Source organism: Arvicanthis niloticus, chromosome 4 (genome assembly GCF_011762505.2).
Source record: "Arvicanthis niloticus isolate mArvNil1 chromosome 4, mArvNil1.pat.X, whole genome shotgun sequence".
In the NCBI taxonomy this organism is placed as follows: domain Eukaryota; kingdom Metazoa; phylum Chordata; class Mammalia; order Rodentia; family Muridae; genus Arvicanthis; species Arvicanthis niloticus.
Genome location: NC_047661.1, coordinates 58,479,464 through 58,504,451, shown reverse-complemented (window position 1 = coordinate 58,504,451; position 24,988 = coordinate 58,479,464). Strand labels below are relative to the sequence as shown.

The 24,988-nt window shown below is 37.7% G+C and overlaps 1 non-coding gene across 1 annotated transcript; it reads right to left on the bottom strand.

Moving 5' to 3' along the window:
• Positions 1 to 4,884: 4,884 nt before the first annotated feature.
• LOC117707991 (small nucleolar RNA SNORA48) lies at positions 4,885 to 5,024 on the bottom strand. The gene has a single exon (XR_004606728.1). It is a non-coding gene; the product is annotated as a small nucleolar RNA SNORA48 (small nucleolar RNA).
• Between the last annotated feature and the right edge of the window lie 19,964 nt (positions 5,025 to 24,988).

The following is a 24,988-nucleotide window of genomic DNA, read 5'->3' as shown; positions in this document are numbered from 1 at the left end:
TGATGGAATATCATGCAATATGAAACACAAGTATCACAGGAGAAGGCCAGTGTTGCTTTTAGGCCTATTTCAAACTGATATGAGCTACACCAAGGAAAGAAATGTGCTCTGCAATCAAACTGAGTTATTTGACACCATGTTAAAATGCCACAATGAATAAGATGTGGGCTCACATGCATTATCTCTCCCTTCTGTTTAATTACAGTGCTTCTGTTGCAGAAGAGCTTATATCTTCTTGCATTGATTAGTCACATCATAAAAAAGAGTGGATACTGTGCAATGGGACTGTCACATGACTTTGAAATTGGCAACTTTATTCACTAAATATTTATAATATGCCTGCTCTGTTTTGGGTGATCTTGTATTTACTTGAAATACAGTAATGGGTAAGATATAGGTGACTGATGATTGTGTGAGGCCAGATCTTGTAAGGTCAGACTCCATTTTAGAGAACCTGACCTAAGTTTAAATTCAGATAAACTAACAGGCTGATACCTAACATTAGTTTCCAAGTTGCTACCCAACAAAACCTGAGCCTAGCTCTAGTCTCTAGGCTAATCCTCAACAATACCAGCATCTCCAGGTTATTCCCTCAACAAACCTGCATCCACAGGTGACAAGCCCACTTCCTGCCAAATCACCACCAATGCAGAGGGAAGCAGAAGTTAAGTTTATGATATGACTCCCAACACCAACCAATTATGTTAAAGGCTACAATAGCTTTCCAATTAGATGCTTTCACACTTTTGCCCTGCTTGCTGCTTATTATAAAGTCTTGCCCTGATAGACATTTGGGGCTCCCCCACAACCAAAACCTTCCTGTGTGGTGGTGGTGGTGCATTGGAGGGCGGTGGTAAGCTAGTTCAAAAAATAAAAATCCTGCTGAGAGTTACATCAGATTGGCTCCTGTCTGTTTTTTAATGCATCACTAACATTTCCCTGGCACTACAAATAGATCTTTGCATTCATGCAGATTCCCTTGGAGTAAAGTCAGACAAAAACATACTAATCGTAACATGTATATACATAAAAAACTTGAAATGATACTAAATGTTTAGGTGGAATGGTGAGGAGAGGAGGTGAGAGTCTATCAAGTTCTCAATATAGATCATTAACTCTAGGTTCATCTAAAATGTTCCATGTTAGAACTGAAAGGATTTATGAGTTGTTAAGGACACTTCTGTTGTTTTGTTCTTTCTTTCTTTATTTTATGTATATGAATACACCATTGTTCTCTTCAGACACACCAGAAGAGGGCATCAGACCCCATTACTGATGGTTGTGAGCCACTATGTAGTTGCTGGGAATTGAACTCAGGACCTTTGGAAGTGCAGTCAGTGCTCTTAACCACTGAGCCATCTCTTCAGCTGTTGTTTTGTTCTTAATACTTTATTTTTAATTTTTAAAATTAGCTTACAAAGAACCAGGTTTCCCTGTGGGATTTTCAAACATTTCACATTGCATCCTCTCCATTTTGGTTACCTTTCCCTTTGTACCTCTGGCACCAATGTGGTTACTCCCATCTTACCTTGTTTTCCTGCCCCCTTCTTTTGAAGCCTCTATTTGTTTTACTGACAATCGTTTTTGTTTTTAATATAATATATCCTGATAATTGTTTCTCTATTCAAAGTCTTCCCACAGTCTCCCCTCTTCCTCATGAACCCAATTAACACAACTCTCCCTTTTTCTCTCTCATTAGAATACAAATAGTTATTAAATAAATAAGTAAGATAAAATAAAACAAACTATAAAGAGACACAACAGTTAAACAAACAGGAGGACAAGAACCAAAGAAAAAGCATGAGAAACACACACAGACATAGATGCTGTGACAGACATCTTCTCACTTCCTGAAATCCAACAATATATTTTCAAAGGACCTGAAAGAAGAAAGAATAAAAAGGCTTGACATAGCAGTATCAGAAAAAGAATCATTAAAAAGGCCATTGAGTTTTGTTTTTGTTGTTTGTTTTGTTTGTTTGTTTTTGTTTTGTTTTTGGTCAGCCATTTACTGTTAGATATATAGCCTGCCCTGAAGTATGCTTTGTATATCCAGTGAGACTCTACTGGGGGGGAACCACTCCCAAAAAACCCTCTTTTTTTATTTGTGAGCAGTTATCAATTTGAGATAGCTTCTGGGTTAGGGATGGAGTCTTGTGTTCACTCTTCCTCTCAGTTGTAGGTCCCCATTTAGTGCAGACCTGTGTAGACCTGTGCATGCTGGCTCAGTCTCTGTGATATCATATGTGTGTCAGTCTTGCTGTGTTTAGAAGCTCTGTTTACTCAGTGCCCTCCACTCCCTCTGGCTCTTACCGTCTTTCTGCCTCCTCTTCCATGGGGTTCTGTGGGGTTTCTAAGGGACGAGATGTGATGGAGGCATCCCATTTAGGACTGGCTCTTCTTTCTCTCTAGTTTTATGTGTCCTTTTAAAATTTCCTAGCTTGTACCTGTATTTACATTCTCTAGGATCAGCTGGGATCTGTATGAAAGAGAACGTATGAGTTTGTCTTTCCAATCTGGGTAACCATTTCTAATATAATGTTTTCCATATCCTTCAATTTTCCTGAGAATTTCATAATTCCATTTGTGTTTCTTGCTAGATAAAATTACACTTTACCTAGGCACCAACTGTTTATTATCTACGGATCTGTCAATGGACATTTTGGCTGATTGCAGTTTTACTGAAACTCATTAATTGTGCATGTTAATGGGAGTTTCCATGGTATTTTATGCAAGAATAGAGCGTACAGTAGTCATATCTGCCCCTGGTTCTTTTTGCAAATGTTGAGTCTGAATTTCCCAAAAGTAGTGTTTTTCTGTTTTTTTTTTTTAAAATAACCTTTTATTGATTATTTGTGATTTCACAACATGCACCCCAGTCCCGCTCATCTCCCTGTTCTTTCATACTCACCTTTTACTTTTGCGAACTCTACCCCCAAATAACACACACACACACACACACACACACACACACACACACCACTACCACCACCAATAATAACAATCAAAGCATAGGAATCATCTCATTATGGAAGCTGTAGTATTTTATTGTGTATCCCACAGTGTAACCCTCTGTCCACACATCTTCACTTGCAAATGTTCATTGCAATTAAACATTGGTCTGGTCCAAGATCGGTGGCTTTTGTAACATCATTAATATTGGATCCTCACTGGGCTTCCTATCAGTTATCCTGTTGTTGTCCCATGCCCCACTGGCAATCCTGTAGCTTCGGAACAGCAGGACTGGCCTTTTAGTGCATCGCAACTATTTGTAGATGATATAGGTTTTGGGGTGGGCCAATTCAGAGTCATGAGTCTGGGCCAAGATGGTAGCTGAGCTGGTCAGACTTCCGGATCTCTTTTATTTGCATCATGAGGAGAGTGAGTTCTCCAGCACTGAATCAACTAGGCCACCCAATGCCACCACTTGCAGGAGACAGGGTCAGGTCCTGTTCTTATGCCCTTGGGGTTGGCTCACTTGCACCCACACCTCCAAAGTCAGCTTCACTGTACTACCCAGGCAAGATTCTGGCCCCACTCTCCCAAGAGCTGCAGCCTATGAGGGTCTCGACCAGCTGTCCCTCTTTTACACATTCTGGGCTCACCTCCACTAGGGCCAGCTCTACAGTAATGCCCAGACAAGGTACAGGGCCTGTTCTCCTGAGTGATGCAGACTGTGAGGGCCAGGGCCAGGGCCAGTTCTCCCTTCTGCCACAGGTGGTGAGGCACAAGGGAGGGAGAGCATCACCCCTGCACTCATGCCACCTGATGCCAGACAAGTAGCCAGGCCATCTTTCCAATGCTCTTTCCTCAGGTATTGCTTACCTGCTCCCCATCCATGAGGGTCAGCACTACCATGTTGCTCACATGGGGTACAGGATCCTCTCTTCTGGCTGCTGCAGCAGTAAGGCAATGGACAGGGCCAACTCATCTCTCCTGATTACCTCCAACCCCCACCAGGGGCCAGTACTCTTGACTGCTACAAGTGAGTGTGTGTGTGTGTGGGGGGAATCACCCCCATACCCATACCACCTCATAGCAAATGAGTGAGTGGCAGGGCCAGTTCTCCAGTGATCTCACCCTAGAAACTGACTTGCTCATGATCCTTTGACAAGGGCCAGGCCTACTGTGCTGCCCAGGCAAGGTGCATGGTCAGCTCTTCTGCTCTCATGACCCCAGGGCCAGCTCTCTTGACTATAGCAGGAAGTCAGGGGGAAGGGGAGGGGAGCATTATTACCTTACAGCCATACTGCCTCATAGCAGTCTGGAGACAGAGCCTGCTCACCCACACACTGGTGAGAGATGAAGCCAGCTCCATAGACTGCTGCTTCTGGTGAGGAATGGAGCCAGTTATGCACAGCTCCTGGATAGCCACGTGCTCTCCAGCAGCTGTCCCAACCAGATATATTCCCATGTTCTATAGTAGTAGTATGAACCATGGACATAGACACTGACCCCTATTACTGCATGGTCATAGACCCAGACATAGCCCTCAGCAGGGACTTCACTATGGCTCTAGGTGGCAGGGCTCACCACTCACAGCAGAATATTTCTATCTACCCTCAGGTCTATAGTTCCATTTCTCTTCAAAATACTCAATCTGCTCCATCTTTCTTTCTCTACCATCTGACTACCACATACTTGCACATTGTGGTGGCTCTTACTGCAGGCTGGCCACATGGCTGGAGGACCCCTGGGTGACATCCTCTATCCATGCTGCATGGATGACAGCAAGCAGGTGTCTATGGCTTTCCCATGCCTTGTGCTAAAGGGCAAGTCTGTGGGAGGCATGGCAGTTGGCAGGTGTCTGTCTTCCTCCTCCTGTACTGCACTGTCTGGATTTGATTTGATTTGATTTGATTTGATTTGATTTGATTTGATTTTTTATGAGTCTTAAGCATAAGACAGCTTTGGCCACTAATCCAAGCATCAAGCTAGGATAAACAAAGGACTGCCATCTGCTCTGCCCCTGACTGATGCAAGAACACCACCAACAAGGTATCTCTTTGCCCGTTGCAATGGGGGTTTTCTTTCCTGTTTACCAGCCTTGCTTAGACCTTTCATTCACCAACAAGATACACAGATCTTTTATAAAAGCTCAGGGGTACAATAGAGTCATTTAGCTCCTTTAGGTTGAGACTGCTTTCATGATTTTAAATTTGATGTCTAAGGTTCCTTTATCTTGGAAAAAATAATGCCTGGCCTTGCTTTAAATGGTAAGGAATGATATATGATTATTTCTTATATATTCTTAGACAACAAAGTTTTTTCTTTTTTTCTAGGATATTTTCTTTATTTACATTTCCAGTGTTATCCCCTTTCCCTGTCCCCACCCCACCCACCGTGAAACCCTCTACTCCATCCCTACTCCCCTGCTTCTATAAGGGTGTTCCACTACCCACACACCCATTCTCACTTCCCCTCCCTTGAATTCCCCTACACTGGGCCATTGAGCCATCACAGGACCAAGGGCCTCCTACCATTTATACCTGACAAGGCTATTCTCTGCTACATATGCAGTTCCCTCCACATATACTCTTTGGTTGGTGGTTTAGTCCCTGGGAGCTCTGGGAAGTCTGGTTGGTTGATATTATTGTTCTTCCTATGGGGTTGCAAACCCCTTCAGCTTCTTCAGTCCTTTCTCTATCTCCTCCATTGGGGACCTATCATCAGTCCAACGGTTGGCTGCGAGCATCTGCCTCTGTATTTGCCAGACTTAGGCAGAGCCTCTCAGGAGACAGCTATATCAGGCTCCTGTCAGCATGCACTTCTTGGCATCCAAAATAGTGTCCGGCTTTGGTGACTGTATATGGAATGGTTTCCTATGTGTGACAGTCTTTGGATGGACTTTCCTTCTGTCTCGACTTTACACTTTGTCTCCATATTTCTTCCCATGATTAATTTGTTCCCCTTTCTAAGAAGGACCAAAGCACCCACACTTGGTCTTCCTTCTTCTTGAGCTTTATGTGGTCTGTGAATTGTACTTTGGGTGTTCTGAGAATTTGCGCTAATATCCACTTATTAGTAATTGCATGCCATGTGTGTTCTTTTGTGACTAGTTTATCTCACTCAGGATGATATTTTCTAGTTCCATCCATTTGCCTAAGAATTTTATGAATTCATTATTTTTAATAGCTGAGTAGTACTCAATTGTGTAAATGTATCATATTTTCTGTATCCATTCCTCTGTGGAAAAACATCTGGGTTCTTTTCAAGGTTCTGACTATTATATATAAGGCTGCTATGAACATAGAGGAGCATGTATCCTTGTTATATATTGGAAAATCTTTTGAGTATGTGCCCAGGAGTGGTATAGCTGGATCCTCAGTTAATACTATGTCCAATTTTTCTGAGGCACTGAGTTGGAATTTTGATAAGGATTTCATTGAATCTGTAGATTGCTTTCAGCAAATGGCCATTTTTACTATATTAATCCTGCCAATCTATGAGCATGGGAGAACTTTCCGTCTTCTGAGATCTTCGATTTCTTTCTTCAGAGACTTGAAGTTCTTGTCATACAGATCTTTCTCTTGCTTGGCCAGAGTCACATCAAGTTATTTTATATTATTTGTGACAGTTACAAAGGGTGTTCTTTCCCTAATTTCTTTCTCACCCTGTTTATCCTTTGAGTAGAGGAAGGCTACTGATTTGTTTGAGTTCATTTTATATCCAGCCACTTTGCTGAAATTGTTTATCAGGTTTAGAAGTTCTCTGGTAAAATTTTTGGGGTCAGTTAAGTATACTATCATATCATCTGCAAATAGTGATATTTTGACTTCTTCCTTTCTGATTTGTATTCCGTTGATTTCCTTTTGTTGTCTAATTGCTCTGTCTAGGACTTCCAGTACTATATTGAATAGATAGTCTAGTCACAGATTTTAATGAGATTGCTTCAAATTTCTCTCTATTTAGTTTGATGTTGGCTACTAGTTTGCTGTATATTGCTTTTACTATGTTTAGGTATAAGCATTGAATTTTTTTATCTTTCCAAGACATTTAATATGAAGGGATGTTGAATTTTGCAAATGGTTTTTCATCATCTAATGCGATGATAATGTGGTTTTTTTCTTTCAGTTTCTTTATGCAGTGGATTAAATTTATGGATTTCCACATATTGAACCATCCTTGCATTCCTGAAATAAAACCTACTTGATCATGATAGATAATTGTTTTGATGCGAGAATTTTAAATAAAATTTGCGAGAATTTTATTGAGTATTTTTTATAGATGTTCATAAAAAATTGGCTTGAAGTTCTCTTTCTTTGTTGGGTCTTTCTGTGGTTGAGGTGTAAGCCTAATTGTGGCTTCATAGAACAAATTGGGTAGTGTTCCTTCTGTTTCTATTTTGTGGAACAGTTTGAATAGTATTGGTATTAGGTCTTCTCTGCACCAAACCCTTCTGGTCCTGGGCTTTTTTGTTTGTTTGTTTTTTGGGAGATTTTTAATGACTAGTTCTATTTCTTTAGGGGTTATGAGATAGTTTAGAGGGGCTATCTTCTCCTGATTTAATTCTGGCAACTGGTATTTGTCTAGAAAATTGTCCATTTCATCCAGATTTTCCAATTTGGTTGAGTATAGGCTTTTGTAGTAATGTCTGATGATTTTTTGAATTTCCTTGGTTTCTGTTGTTATGTCTCTCTTTTCATTTTTGATTTTATTAATTTGGATACTATCTTTGTGCCCTTTGTTTAGTCTGGCTAAAGGTTTATCTGTCTTGTTGATTTTCTCAAAGAACTAGCTCTTGGTTGTTTTTGATTATTTATATTGTTCTTTTTGTTTCTACTTTGTTCATTTCAGCCCCGAGTTTGATTATTTCCTTCTGTCTACTCCTCTTGGGTGTATTCGCTTCTTTTTGTTCTAGAGCTTTCAGATGTGCTGTTAAGATGGTAGTGTATGCTTTCTCCAGCTTCTTTTGGGAGGCACTCAGAGCTACGAGTTTTCCTCTTAGCACTGCTCTCATTGTGTCCCATAAGTTTTGATATGATGTGCCTTCATTTTCACTGAATTCTAAAAAGTCTTTAATTTATTTCTTTCTTTCTTGACCGAGTTATCATTGTGTAGAGCATTGTTCAGCTTCCATGTGTATGTGCGGTTTTTGTTGTTTTTGTTGTTATTGAAGATCACTCTTAGTCCATGGTGATCTGAGAGAATGTGTGGGATTATTTTAATCTTCTTGTGTCTGTTGAGGCCTTTTTTCTGACAGATTATATAGTCAATTTTGAAGAAGGTAATATGAAGTGCTGAGAAGAAGGTATATTCTTTTGTTTTAGGATGAAATGTTCTATAGATATCTGTTAAGTCCATTTGATTCATAACCTCTTTTAGGTTCACTATGTCTTTGTTTAGTTTGTGTTTATGATTTGTCCACTGCTGAGAGTGGAGTGTTGAAGTCTCCCACTATTATTATGTTAGGTGCAATGTGTGCTTTGAGATTTAGTAAAGTTTCTTTTGTGAGTGGGGGAGCCCTAGCATTTGGAGCATAGATGTTCAGAATTGAGAGTTCAACTTGGTAGATTTTTCCTTTCATGAGTATGAAGTTTCTTTCTTTATCTTTTTTGATAACTTTGGTTGACAGTCAATTTTATTCCATCCTAGAATGGCTACTCCAGCTTCTCTCCTGGGAATATTTCCTTGTAAATTTTTTTTCTAGCCTTTTATTCTGAGGTAGTATTTGTCTTTGTCACTGAGGTTCATTTCCCCTGTATGCAGCAAGATGCTGCATCCTGTTCATGTTTATCCAGTCTTTTAGTCTTTCTCTTTTTATTTTAGAGTTGAGTCTATCGATGTTAAGAGATATTAAGGAAAAGTGATTGTTGCTTCATGTTACTTTTGTTGTTAGAGGTAGAATTATGCTTGTGTGGCTATTTTCTTTTGGGTTTGTTGAAAGATTACTTTTTTGCTTTTTCTAGGCTGTAATTTCCCAACTTGTGTTGGAGTTTTCCATCTATTATCCTTTGAAGGCCTTGATTTGTGACAAATATCATTTAAATTTCATTTTGTCATGGAATATCTTGGTTTCTCCATCTATGGTAATTGAGAGTTTTGCTGGGTATAGTAGCATGGGCTGGCATTTGTGTTGTTTTAAGTTCTGTATAACATCTGCCTGGGATCTTCTGGCTTTTAGAGTCTCTTGGGAGAAGTCTGGTATAATTTTGATAGGTCTGCCTGTGTATATTTCTTGATCTTTTTTCCTTACTGCTTTTAACATTCTTCCTTAGTTTTGTGCATTTGGTATTTTTATTATTATGTGATGAGTTGAATTTCTTTTCTAGTCCAGGCTATATGGGATTCTGTAGGCTTTCTTGTATCTTCATGTGCATCTTTTTCTTTAGGTTAGGAAAGTTTTCTTCTATAATTTTTGTTGAAGATATTTACTGGCCTTTAAGTTGGGAATCTTTGCTTTCTTCTATACCTATTATCTTTAGGTTTGGTCTTCTCATTGTGTCTTGAGTTTCCTGGATGTTTTGGGTTAGGAGCTTTTTGCTTTTTGCAATTTCTTTGACTGCTGTATTAATGTATGATATCTTGTGTACCCGAGATTCTCTCTTCTATCTCTGTATTCTATTGGTGTTGCTTGCATCTATGACTCCTGATCTCTTTCCTAGGTTTTTCTATCACCAGAATTGTCTCCCTTGTGTTTTCTTTATTGTTTCTATTTCCAATTTTAGATCATGGATGGTCTTGATTCATTTTCCTGTTTTGTTGAGTTTTCCTGTAATTCTTTAAGGGTTTTTGTGTGTGTGTGTGTTTCCTCTTTAAGGGCTTCTACCTATTTACCTGTGTTTTCCTGTATTTTTAAGGACATTATTTATGTCCTTCTTTTTGTTTTGTTTTGTTCTGTTTTATTCAATATTTTATTTGTTTACAGTTCAGATATTATCCACTTTCCCCATTTCTCTCATCCCCATTAACCACCTATCCCATCACTCTTCCACTCTTTTTGCTTTTATACTCTTTAATTTACATGTAATTATTAAGGTCAGTTTTATGTAGAGGAACTAGCAATATAATAGATGCAAATAGTCAAGGAACAAGCAAGATAATAAACACAAATAGTCAAAGAACAAGCAAGGCAATAAACAAAATTCCAGGAACACTCCCGTGATCAGTGTTTCTAAGGGCTTATCAGGATTACCAAAATATCTGAGCCAACTTCCCTGTCCTAGCCCAAAGTAATTTTCATGTCTGAAGCCTACTTCTTTGTTCTAGCCTAAGATTTAGATTTTTGTCTGAAATTACCTCTTTGTTCTAGCCCAAGACTTATATTACTGCCTGAAATTATTTCTTTGTTCTAGCTTAATGTCAGATTCCTGCCTGAAGCCCACTTCCTTATCTTTGGTCAATGTCACATTCCTGCCAAGAGCCCATTTCCTTATCCATGGCCCATGTCTGATTCTTGCCAAGCAGCCCAAAAGCTCTCTATCTCTCCCCATTTTTTATTTCATAAATAAGACTGAGCCTGTCTTAGATTGTTCTGCAAAGAATGCCTTCCTTACCCATCATGGAATATGCATTATCAAAAGCAGTGTACTTCTGTCTTATGTTGGTAAGTCTCTGTGCAGAATCTAGCCTGTCCTTGGATTGCCAGCCTTTTAAATTAAAAACTCTGTGTGGAGGTTCAATTTTAGGTTCAAGTCATGTACTTTGGTTACCAACATGTTGATGTCATTAGAGACAAACTTTCACATGATGGGCAGGAATAAAAGTATTTCCAGGACAAAAAGGGCTAGCATGATGAAGCTATATATGCCATTCCTGAGGTTTGAACAAAATGGACATTCTGACCTTAAGCCATGGATAATTTTATCAGCATTATCTGTAACATCAAAGACCAGCAGATCAGCATTCTTTATATTCATAATCTTACTATGCAAAGTTAAAACATCCAGACACATCCAGAGAGGTATTAGAATTATACTAAATACCCTACAAATGTCTTTAAACTTTGTTCTAATTATAATGACTATCATTGTAAATTTTAGAAGTAACACAACTCCAGTGGTATTTGGCATGATACTCGAGATGGCTCCCAACCCTTCAACCCTCTACCTTCAGCCGATAATTTGAATAGGATATAGAGCATCAATCCATTGTTCAAAATACCAACATAACTCCTCTTGTATACTCAACACATTAGTAACATTTTTTTTTTTTGCTAAATGATTAACAAAAGTAGCTGTCTTAACTTCTTGTGTCAAAGCTATTGCAGAAGCAGTGGTGCTAGCAATTAATGTAATTAAAGCTGTTATACCAGCAATAATCAAGCCCACTACGCTCTTGCTTCTGCTTTAAACCTACTTCTAGCACTTGCAAGTTTTTTTTTTCAGAAAAAAAAAAAAAAGGTTTTCTAATACTCAGGGCAGTAAGACAAAAGCTGCCTGATAGACCCCATAGCAGACATGCCAGATTTCAACACACTAACACAATTAGAAAGTATACAGTCAATGCAACTTACAATAAATACTGTATAAGAGACAAAGGTAATTTTAACTTGACCATTAAAACAGTCTTAACACATGTACTAACACTTGTTTGATATCCATATCCTGTCTCAACTTTATCTCTTGATATCATAACATCATAGAGAACTGCAGCTAACTTCCAAGTATGTCTCTGAAAATGTCCAGATACAGCCTTCCAAATGAAGACTGTTATTTCCAATATTGGATTGATTTCTAGACCAGTACATGATTGAGTTCGAATAACTGGTCACCTTTAAGAAAAATACGAGTCATTATAACTTCTGTTTTTGATTCTCTGTCCTACAAGGTCTAAAAACTTGAGGCAAGGCAGTTTGTCTCATCTGGGTTATAGGCAAGCAAAGGTGGGTCAGGAACATATGTCCATTACAGCTTCCCAATAACCCTTGTCAGGGCAGTCAGCAAGCTCACATATAAGCATCATTCTTTGTCTCAGCAACAGCATGACTCACCAATCATTCTGGCAGCCACCATGCTCCTTCTGCATCCTGCAAAAAAAACCCCACAAACATGCCCTCTTCCCCATATTAGATACCTGGTTGGGATCATACTATGTGCCAATAAGTGGATCCTTCCTTTTCACCTAGGCATAAGTATGCCTAGTTGTAAGGTGCCATAGATACTGAGCAGAAAGTTTCTTGGCATTCAAAAAAAATTTTTTTAATTTAAAATAAAAAGAGCATGATTTAAATAAATTTGTGGTGTATGAATATATGCCTCTCCCTTTTTAATTTTATGAAGATATTGTTTTAAAGTTCCATGGACACCTTCCACAATATCTTGTCCAAAACTCCCTGTAATAAATTGTTGATAAAATGTCTCAATTTCTTGACTACAATTGCCAGTTTCATTAACTGTTTTTATTGGATATTTTATTTATTTACCTTTCCTATGTTATATTCTTTCCCCACCACCCTCAAAACCTCTTATCCTATCCTTCCTACATCTGTGAGGGTGTGACCCCACCCATCCACCCATTCCTGCCTCCCTGATGCTGAATTACCCAACCCTAGGGCATTCAGCCTTCCAGAGACCAAGGCCCTCCTCCCCTATTGATGGGTGACAAGGCAATCCTCAATTACCTATACAAGTGGAGTCATAGGTTCCCTCCCTTTGTGTTCCCAGGCAGGAGGTTTAGACCCTGGGAACTCTGGTTGATTGGTATTGTTGCTCTCACCATGGAGCTGCCAGTCCCTTCAGCTCCTTCAGTCTTCTTTCTAACTCCTCCATTGGGGACCCTGTGATCATTTCAATGGTTAGCTGCAGGCATCTGCTTCTGTTTATGTCAGGCACTGGGAGAGCCTCTCAGGAGACTATGTTAGACTATGTCAGCCTCCAGTCAGCATGCATTTTCTGGCCTCCACAACAGTATATTTATGTCCTTCTTAAAGTATTCTATCATCATCATGAGAAGTGATTTTAGATCCAAATCTTGCTTTTCAGGTATGATGGTGTATCCTGGATTTGCTATGGTAGAACTAGGCTCTGATGATGCCAAGTAACCTTGGTTTCTGTTGCTTATGTTCTTATGCTTGCCTCTTGCCATCTGGTTATCTATAGTGCTACTACCTGCCTTGCTGTCTCTGACTGAAGCCTGTCCTTCCTGTAATCCTGGTTGTGTCAGAACTCAGATTCTAGCTGTCTTTGTGAGCCTATGATTCTGGGATCCTGTAATCCTGTGATCCTGAGATCCTGGATGTGTCAGAGCATCTGGGAGTCAAGCTGCCTTTGGGATCTTGAAATCCTGGTGTGACCAAACTCCTGAGATCCTATGATCCTGGGTGTGTTAGAGCACCTGGAAGTTGAGCATCTCTGGGTGTTGTGGGACTGGGTTCAAAGCTATTGCCCAAGGTCTGCTCAGGGCACTGGCTCAGACTGGCAAGTTTTAAAATTACAATAAAACACAAACTATTTTCTACCTCCACCTTACTCTACATCTGACACCTGTTTCTTAAGAGGCCATCATATCTACATACATAATAAATATTCTTGTACTTCACCTTGTTCTTTTCCAGTTTTCATACCTAAAAGTTTCATTGAATACTCATCTGATTTTCTTGGACTACTGGAATAAAATAAATTAAAACATTTCTTTATATTAATTTATTGAAATTTGTGTTTTCTTGATAACTGAGAAAATTTATGATCATCACAATGTGATTAGTTTCTGGCCTAAAAATTCTTAATTGACAGGGCTACAAATAACAAAGCCCTTGAGCTTAGTGATGTACATGCTTCTTTTCTCAACATACCTTGATTTATTGTTTGTTGTGATTTTTTTCTCTTATGGGTTACTTGGTCGTATTCAATCTTTATTACTACATATTTAAGGTTCTTTGTTGCTTGTTTCTTATTTTTTATTCAATGAGTATCATATAGAAAATAAGAGGTTTTTTTTTTTAATGAATATACTATAAAAATTAAGATGGTTTAGTGCTACTTCCTATATTGGATTGATTTCTAGACCAGTACATGATTGAGTTCTAATAGCTGGGTACCTTTTAGAAGAATACAAGAGACATAATTTCTCTTTTTGATTCTCTATCCGACAAGGTCTAAAAAACTTGAGGCAACATAGCTTGTCCCATCTGGAATATAGTCAAACAAAGGTGGGTCAGGAACATACGTCTAATACAGCTCCTGATTCACCCTTGTCAGGGCACTCAGCAAGCTCACAAGTCAGTATCATTCTTTGTCTCAGCAACAGTATGTTGCACCAATATTTTTAGAATTCCATGGGCCTCTTCCACAATACCTTGTCCTTAAGGATTATACAAAACCCCGTAATAAATTCTTGACAAAAAGTCTTAACTGCTTGACTACAATTGCCAGACTCATTATGTTTTATTTTAAATTGAATATTTTATTAGATTATCTTTCAATGTTATCTCCTCTCCCATCCCCCAACCCCCTAATTCCATCCATCCTCCTCCTATTTCTATGAGGGTGTGCTCCCACCATCCTCCCATTCCTGCCTCCCTGCTCTCGAATTCCCCAACACTAGGGAATCCAAACTTTCAGGCACCAAGGCCCCCCACTTCCACTGATGCCTGACAAGGCCACCCTCAATACCTATACAGGTGGAGCCATGAGTCCCTCCCTTTGTGTTCTCAGGCTGGAGGTTTTAGAATGGCTATTCCAGCTTGTTTCTTAGGACCATTTGCTTGAAAATTGTTTTACAGCCTTTTTCTCTAAGGTAGAGTAACTGTCTTTGTCACTGAGGTAGGTTTCCTGTAGTCTACGTTTGGAAGACTGGATCTGGACTTTGTCAGAGACATATTTGGAAGCTAGCTGTAGCTTGCTATGATGTTAGGATAGCAAGAGATAATGTTGGGACAGGATCTTTCAATTATCAAGCTAAAATTGGTTTTGTCTCCTCTACAGCATTTATCCTAAGTTGCATTGACTGTATAATTTCCAGTTATGTTAGTGTGTTGAAACCTGGCATGTCTGTTATGAGGGATCTATCAACCAGCTTTCATCTCACTGACTTATTAGAAAATCTTGATTCTCTGAAAAAAGCTTGAAAATTCTGGAAGAAGTGAGTTAGGTTTTAAGGAGAAGCAAGAGGGTAGCAGGCTTGATTATTGCTGGTATAACAGCTTTAATTTCATTAATTGCTAGCACCACTGCTTCTGCAATAGCATTGACACAAGGAGTTAAGACAACTATTTTTGTTAACCATCTAGCAAAAAAAATGTTACTAATATATTGAGTATACAAAAGGATTTATATGGATATCTGGAACAATGAATGATGCTCTAAAACCATTCAAATTATCTGAAGGAGGCTCAGGGTTCAAGAGTTCATAACAAACTCAGGGTTCAAAAGTTCAAGTGTCATGACAAATATCATTGGAGTAGTGTTATTTTTGGAATTCACAATGATTGTCATTATAATTTTTTTAAAAAAGTGTAAAGACACCTGTAAGATATTTGGCATAATTCTAACACCTCTCTGGGTATGTTAACTTTGCATAGTGAGATTATGAATTTAAAGAATGCTGCTCTGTTGACCTTTGATACTGTAGATAAAGCTGATAAAATTATCCATGGCCTGAGCTCAGTATTTCCATTTTGGACAAATCTCAGGAATGGCATATATAGCTTGATCAGGGTTGATAAGATTCATGATTACTTGATGGCTTTTATATTATGGTAATGTGTATAGGACGTTCTAGTAACTATGAAAACTTGCCAGTAGGTATGAAGCTTCCAGGTTAACACCAGATTGACAAAGCCACTATATATGACTCAAATACATGGTGGCTTAAGCAATAAAGTTTTATTGTTAAGTTCTTTAGGGTAACCAAGAGCATTGGCAATAATCTATAATGTTTGGGACTTTATGGGACCTCACAGGCCAATAGTTCTAAATGACTAATCATTATACCCACAGATTTATGTGTCTCTTAACTCCAATCAGGGAAGCAGCTATTTGCAATATATGGTGACTAACAGAGAAACATAGAACTGGCCAAAGTTCAGACTATGAAATGATGGAGTCTAAATGGACTCACAGTGACTGTGCCAGCATGTACATCTCTCATGCAAGCACAGAGCAAAGAAAATAGGGGAGGTAGACATGAGAGTTGCACTTGTAATCAAGGAGCTTTTGGCACTTGATAGATTCTGGGAGAAGAAGTCAATATACTTTAAGAATGTGGCCTCAGGTAAGTTGACCATGCTCCATTGAAAGCCTCACATCCAAAAACATATGGGAAACACTAATTAAAATTGGTGAGACAAAAGGAAATAAAATCGTGGGTTGTGAAGGGAGGGACAGATCTTGGAGGAGTTTGCAGATAAAGAATGAATATGAACACAATACATTGAATGAGATTTTCAAGGGCCTAATAAAACAAATTTAACATGGAAGAGTTAAATTTTTGGTTTAACAAAAAGTGCCATGTCATATTATGGATGCTGTGTTTTGACATCTATCTTGATTGACATGATACCTTTACTTTTTCCCGTAAACCTAGAGTTTCCCGTAAACCTAGAATTCCCTTTGTGAGAATCTTGTATTTCCAATTGACCACAAATGGTGAGAGTGGACAAAATAGAAGGTTTTCATTACTTCTTTCAGCATCTGAGGGGGAGAAGATAGTCTGACACATGTTGAAAAAGTGGAAGGTTTTTACCTATAGTGGTGTTATGCAACACTATGGCTCTTCTCCCAGCTATGCTAGCTGAGGGACTCACAGTATGCAATTAAGTCTCTTATGCCTCCACAGAAATCCTTTACTTTAATTTTTATCTCAAATTCATTTTATCTCTTCCATGTTTATTTGGATGATGAACTAAGTAGAGAAAACACAATATGGATCATACTTTTTATATATGGGTGTATTAATTCGGATTCTCTCCACAAATTAAGAGCCACAGTTGTAATTGTGGCACTTGATTGCAAGTATTTCCACCTATTACTCTTCTGGACAAATGAGAGGTCAGCTTTTGACTGTGTACTCAGAAGAATTTTATCATATTGGGCTGAATTAGAATTGTGTAAATACATTGCAGACTTTGATACTTACTTGACAGTTAAGGCTATACCCTTTGTTACTGTAAATTATGGCAACAGAGTCACAACTTTTGTGCTGTACCCATTCATGCATGTAGTTTTGGTTTTATTGTGTTTGACATCATAAATTGTTCAAATTAGAAAAAAAGAAGTCATGAATCTGAAAGAGAGGGAGTATCGGAGTATCGAACATACATGGGAGAGTTTGGAGAAAGAAAAAGAAGAGGAATACTATGCAATTATAATCTCAAAAATTGTTCATTAATACATTAAAAATAAAATAAAACTGATGGTAATTTCATTTTATATTTCACTTGCTTGGTGTGTCCTTTGCCTGTGACTGGGGCTGTGGCTGGAGACCTCATTCTCTGTGTCACCGATGTTGGCATGCTTGCCTTGTTCTTGTTAGTAAAGAGATGAATATATATGGTATATTAAGAGGGTTACTTTTGAACTCTGATGGTCTAAAAATAATCTTTATTTAATCTTCAATTTGCTTTGATAACCATATATTCATTTTTAGTAATTTTTATCCATAAAATTATTTTACTAATAGTAGCTAATCATATATATCAAAGTAGTTTAGTATGATATGTTCACATATATATATATATATATATATATATATATATATATATATATATATATATATATATATTGGCCTTGTTATAACCAACCTTCTCTTTCATATGGTTATATGGCTCTACAAACAACTTTTTTACTTTCTAGTAATTACTATTCTGCTTGTAGAATAGGCAAGTTCCCTATATGAAGGAGAAGTAGCCACACTTCTTGTTCTGTGTCTGATTTATTTCACTTAAAGCATCCTCTAGTTGCCTCAATTTCCCTGCAAATAACAAGATTTCACTTTTCCCCATTTTATTTCACATTTTTTTATTCATCTGTTGACAGGCACCTAGCCTGATTTCACATCTTAGCTATTATAAAAAGCTAATAACAGAAATCCTTTTCAACTGGTTCTATCTGCAGCATTTTATGAAGTAGCTTGTGATATTAGAATTATATGCATGAAGGGACACACACATACATATATGCATGTACACATGCCCACTCATACATGTATGTTTACACATATTTGCACCTCTGTTCTTCCACTTGACATGTTGGTCATTACCTGTCATATGGCTTTTCAATGTGGCAGTTATTTCTTCATTTCTCAGACATAATTTTATAACTTCTTGTTCATAATTATTTCATTGTCCTCTTTTGTTCTAAAAAAGAAGACTCTTTCTGGAACATCAAACTTACTGTTAAATCTCATTGAGAGGGCCTTTGAAATTTTTTTCCTACTTTACCATGTAATTCTTCGTAAATTTTTCTTAAAGAATAACACTAACAATTTTTGTAATCTTACTGTGTTTTCATTCAATGCTGTAATTCAAGGGTTTTTTTTTTTTTTTTTTTTTTTTTTGACAAACTAGTTTTGTTTTTAAGAACAATATAACCAGTCAAAGACTTTTCTCTTAGATACTTTGCTGTTCTTTTCATTGAACTTTCTTTATCCATAGGTAACTTTCTTAATTCCCTTGGTAGCTTCTGCTGTTTTTGAGTTCTTAGGCTGTATTATCTCAGTCCCTATCGGTAATCATAAAGCCTGTTTTCAGATCTGTGTCAACCACTTTTTTTCTTATCTAGTCGTAAGCCCAAGGCTCTAACATTCTCTTGGAATCTCTTTTCTTGGACTTTATTGTGGTGGGAGTAGCAGAAGTCCAGCTCAGTTGATCTACTTGCTCAAAATATCAGTGTCTATGGATCTTTTCTTGAGTCTAGTTAATTTTCAGAGCAAATATTCTTTGTGTTTCCTGCCACTGAGGGTGTACATGTGGCTTTTACTGTTTTGTAATAGATGGTAAAGGGGGGGGGGGAGGATTTTATTTTCTGAGTCAATTTTTATTTCATCCAAGTTATGAATACAGAATACTTCTGCCTACCAGAAACCCACCTTGAGGTCTTTAGAGAGTAGATGTATTGTCTTCTTTTAGGGTGGTCGAAGTTGGGGACCAGATGGCTGCTTTGGATGGCTGTGGATTTTCTGGTCATCCAATTTCTAACTGTAGAAGCTACCAAACCATTCTCTAACATTGATAGCACTTCAAAATCTGCTTTTAGAGGAACATAGGGTTCAGATTTCTCCAGTTATGTAAGCTAACTAGTGTTATATCAGTTTCATTACTGACTTAAAATTTCCTTGATGCATTTATTTATTGTCATTTAATGGAATTTGCACTTACACATTTATGATTTTTTTTTTATTCCTTTACTTTGTTATCAAGTAAGTGTCTCTGACTGCCTCAGGTCTTCTTTACTTGTTTGTGATTATTGCAGATTTGGAAAGGTCAGCTTCCAACAACTTAGAATAATTAAATGTTTTATCACCAATTTTGTTAAATTATTTTTATAGAAAAGAAAGATTTGTAGAATTACTTGTGTTATTGGAGATGTATTACATGAAAACAAAATTCATTTGATGTCTCTATATTCTAATAAAAAAGCAAATTAATCTCTTCTGATGAAAACAAACTGTGTAATACTCATGATATAAAGCATAAACTCAATATTATTACTATTTTTGAGTTGCTAAAAATTTCAATTTGTATTAATATTAAATATAACAGAAGTTAATTCCCCCCAAAAATCTTTTAAGACTCTTTGGGAATAAAATGGGTCCTGACATTCATAAAAACAAATTTAGCTGAATGTTCAGTCATGCTACTTTTTATTAGGTATTATAGAAACAAATCCCATTATCCAGTATTTCTTATACATTATTTATAAAAGTTCTATACAGCAATAATAATATTAAATTCTAAAAGTGTATTTGTGAACCTAGCTCCAGGGGGATGTGATGTCCCAGGGCCTCTGCACTCATGTGTACATTTCCACATGCAGATGCACAATTAAAAATAATAAAGCTAAATCTTTTAATAATATTTTTGTGAAATGATGCAAAAAAGTGAGTTTGATTTTGTGTCTATATACCTGAGCTCTGCTCATTCTGCTTTTCTTCTTGGATAAATGTCTATTTTTATTCAATTCTTACAAGAAATTATCATCTACTGTAAAGTGATGGCTTTTTATTACAAGTTCAGTGTATGAGCCTGTGTAATGTTGAAGATAGTAAAAATGCTTGCTGTAAGTCTGAGGAACTAGGTTTGGTCCCTGGAACCTATGCTAATGGGGAAGGACAGAACCAATTCTACACATTTGGTCTATGACCTACATATTGATCCATGTCATGCATGCACATATACACACATTATTTACACACACATGCACACATACACACATTATTTACACACACACACTCAAACACACTAATATTTTTAATTAATTGACAAAATTTTACTCTCTATTATCTGTTCTCCTATAAACACACAGATTGAACAAGTCTAACCAACCTAAAGACCATGCCAGTCTCTGGTTTTGCCATAGATGACTTCAAATATTTCAGTTTTCTACATTCTACCTTCTACCTTAGAGATAGAAGAACATTCATTACTCAGTTTGACTATATTATTTTCATGGAGTGCTAACTAGTAAATTGCTAGACAGTAAACATTTGTGATTTTGAAGAAAGTCTATGTTTGCTATCTCCCCCACCCCCATCTCCCGGGTTTAATCTCTATCATTGGAGGAATTTTTAAAAGTACATTCAAAACTCTATATTTATTGTACTTTTCCTTTGTTTAGTTTTTCTTTTGGTTTATTTGAAGTTTTTTTTACTGGATATTTTATTTACATTTCCTGCTTCTATGAGGATGTGCTCTCACCCATTCCCACCTCCCTGCCCTTGAATTCTCCCACACTGGGGCATCCAGATTTCCAAGGACCAAGGACTTCCTCTCCCCCCCACCCCCCATGCCCAACAAGGCCATCCTCCCCTACATATACAGCTGGAGCCACGGGTCCCTTAGTATAGAAGCAGGAAGAGGGGGGATGGGACAGGGGGTTTCTGGGTTGGGAAAGGGGAAAGGGGAAAGGGGAAAGGGGAAAGGGGAAAGGGGAAAGGGGAAAGGGGAAAGGGGAAAGGGGATAACATCTGAAATGTAAATAAAATATCCAATCAAAATCAAAGTCCTTAGTGATCAGGGAAATGCAAATCAAAATAACCCTGAGATTCTACCACATACCAATGAGAATGGCTAAGATCAAAACCTCAGGTGTCAGCACATGTTGATGAGGTTGTGGAGAAAGAGTAACACTTCTCCATAGATGATGGGATTGCAAACTAGTACAATCACTCTGGAAATCAATCTGAGGGTTCCTCAGAAAGTTGGACACAGTACTACCAAGGAAGGACTCAGCTATACCACTCTTGGGCATGTTTTTAATTATTTTTAAAAGCATCTCTCTCTCTCTCTCTCTCTCTCTCTCTCTCTCTCTCTCTCTCTCTCTCGGGCAGGGGGAGCATGCATGTGAGTGTGTCTATCATTCAAGATAGACATTATCCCTGAAGCTAAAGTTACAAGTGTTTGTGAGTAACTGATGTGAGTGGTAGGAATTGGAAGGCTGTCTTCTGCAAGAGCAATATGCACCCTTAAATGAGGAGAAATCTTTCCTGACCCAAAGCTTGTCTATTAAGTCTGTGGATCACTTAGTGGTATCATTTTAAATGTCTTTTTAAATGTAGATTTTATTTTGATATTTGCTTTTGATTTCTATTATTAAGTTTTTAGTGACTTACACTTAAGAACATAAAAAATTACTTTTTGGAACTCTTTCATTTTTCTTTTTTTAAAAGATTTATTTATTTATGTATATGAGTACACTGTAGCCGTCTTCAGACACATTAGTAGAGTGCAACAAATCCCATTACAGATGGTTGTGAGCCACCATGTGGTTGCTGGGAACTGAACTCAGGACCTCTGGAAGAGCAGTCAGTGCTCTGAGCCATCTCTGCAGCCCCTAAAATCTATTTTTCTGTTATGTGTATGTGGTTGTGGTTATGTAAGCTTATATGCTCCAGATGTAAGTAGGACCCTGGAGGAGAAGAGGGCATCAGATACCCTGGAACTGGAGTTACAAATAGTCGTGAACTACCATGTGGATGCTGGGAACTGAACTTGGGTTCTCCGGAAAAACAGTCAGTGTTCTTAACCCCTGAGCCGTCTCTCTCACCTCTTTGGAGCTCTTTTAAAAACATTTATAGTTACTTTTTGTTGTACATATATTTTTTGTTTATTCCAAAGCAGTCATTTTTTGTGAATAATGATATATCTGTTTATCTTTTTTTAAAATTCGTCTCTCATATATTCCATCTCTACTACAGTTTCCCCTCCCTCCACTCCTTCCAGTCCCTCCCCCCACTTTTTTCCTCTCCTACATTCACTCTTCTGTTTCCATTCAGAACAGACCAGGCTTCCCAGGAATAGCAACACAACATTTAACAAAGTATAAGACTAGGCACAAATCCTCATATAAAGACTAAACAATGCAACTCAGTAAGAGAAAAAGTGTCCGAGGAGCAGGCAAAAGAGTCAGAGACATGCACACTCCTACTGTTAGAAGTCCCACAGTAACACTAAGCTACACAACTATAACATATATGTAGAGGGCCAGGCAAATAGGCTGCCTAGTCTCTGTGAGCCACTATGAGCCCCGCTTAGTTGATTTTGTGGGCTATGTTCTTTTTCGGACCTCTATCCTTCTGGCTCTCCTTTTTTGGGAAGTTCCCCAGGTGTAAACTCCTGTGGCATGGGCCTCAAGTTGAACCAATCATTGGTCGGTCACTCCCACACCAACCAATGTCGGTCACCACCATATTATGAGTATTGATTATACTTTGATGTGATGCACATCTTTGCCAACTTGTATGCATTTGTCTTAGGATTTCCATTGCTTTAAAAAGACACAATGACTGAGGAAACTCTTATAAATGAGTACATTAAATTGGGGCTGGGTTATAGGTTCAGGGGTTTAGTACATTATCATCAAGTTGGAACCATGGCAGCATCCAAGCAGGCATGGTTCTAGAGGATCTGAGAGTTCTGCATCTTGTTCAGAAGTCAAACAGAAGACCACTGATTTCTTTTTGTGATTCTGATTTTACTCTCATGTCTAACTTGTTTCATTCTCTGTGTTTTTACAAACTTCATTATGGTATTTATTTATATCCTCTTTAAGGTACTTAATATTTTCATAATTGCTATGTTGAGGTTTGTGTGGCCAGCTACACTGTATTTCTCAGAGCCTCAGAGTATGGTTATTGGGTTCTTGTGGGGACATATTTTCTTAACTATTAACTTTCGTGCTGGTGTTGAATAGAATGCCTGAGCTGATTCTAGGTTTTGTTATTTGGTCTGTCCTTGTTGAGTGAGTGTTTTTATCTTTGGTTTCTGTTGCCTTCTCTGTCTTACGAAGTGTGTTTGCTGTGGGTTGCCTAGTAGAGATTATTTCCATAGGTTATTGGTTGGTGAAAGGTAATAGACAAGGGATAAGAGGATATGCTGAGAGGGGCTTCTAGGAAAAGCTAAGTAGAAAGCTGTTGACATTGAGAACCATGGAGTAGTATGGTAGGAAGACAGGATCCTGACAGTAGATTCCAGTAAGGCAAATAATAACCTGAAGAGACAGGAAAAAAAGGGCTAAGGGTATTCTGAGTCTAAAATAAGACTTTGGAATTTCCAGTTCATGGAGTCGAAGTAAGGTGAGAATAGGGCTCTCCTAATAGAGGAAATGAAATTTAGGGTGAATCTGAGACCCTCCCAGCTGTGGCCACTTAAAATTCCAGGGAGAAAGTGGTTTTCTTTCCTGTGTGGGTTTTTATTGTTGTTGTTTGTTTGTTTGTATTGGGGATCACACAGAAATGGGTGTTGTATTATCAGGGAGAGTTATTCGGGTCTTCGGGAAGAGGGAAAGCTGAATCCATAGCAGATTCTTCAGTGAATGAGGTGATATAGGGGGGAGAAGAATCTGCAAGCAGTCTGCTACAGGGCTAGTGATGAGAATGTACACTTCAGATTTTAAATTGAACTCTTTATAAATGTAAGGTTTTTAACCAATCAAAATAGAAGACCTAAGAATTTTAAATTTGTACTTACATGCATAAAAATGACATTAATTTGGCACAGAGATTGATTTTCCATTGAAGTGTAAGTCACTGTGTGTCTTGTTGACTAAACTAAGCCACCACTGCTGTGACTCAATATTGCAAGACTGTGAGAGACATTGAACACCACATGTCTTTAACACCATGGCTGCACACAGATTCCACATACTGGAAATGAGTATGAGGTAAATTTGAGTTGAAATGGATCTAGTAGTTTTAGGTTGTTGTAGTCATCTTACCAAAACAATTTAAACAGTATCCCAAAGGGAAAAGAACTTTATAGTGCACAACAAAAACAAAAACCAATGTCATTTATATATAGTAGTAAATTTTTTTCTTTTGATAGTCTCAGTTTTGCTTTTTTAAAGCCTACATTCTATAATACTGATTCTTCCTACATATTTTTCATCAGTCAATCCCAACCTGCAAATTTAGCCTGTACATTGTTCCATTTCTGCTCTAAAATTATCTTAATATTTTCTTGATGCAATCATTTATTGATTCAAATCAATATTTGTTGAATATTTCACGTAATCATTGACTTATGCTTAGAGTGTGTAATAGTAAACAAAATTTGTTTAATTTTAGTTATTGTAACTAGAATCATAGAATAAAAAATATATAAATTGTTACCAAAAATTCAATTAGATTAAAAAGTAAATGAAGCATTATTGACAGTGTTGGTGTGAAGATGTTTTATAAAAGCTTATAACTCATACCAGGAGTAGTGGTATATAACAGTAATCCAGCCCTCTGTGGGTAAAGGTGGTGGAATCAGGAGTAGTTGAAAGTTAGCCTGAGTTATGGATAGTGATTTTGAGGTGAGAATCACTATGTTACATGAGACCCTGTTTCAACAAAAGGAAATTAAACCAACAACAAAAGATATATTCCAGAAAGCCTTCATTGAAAGTTT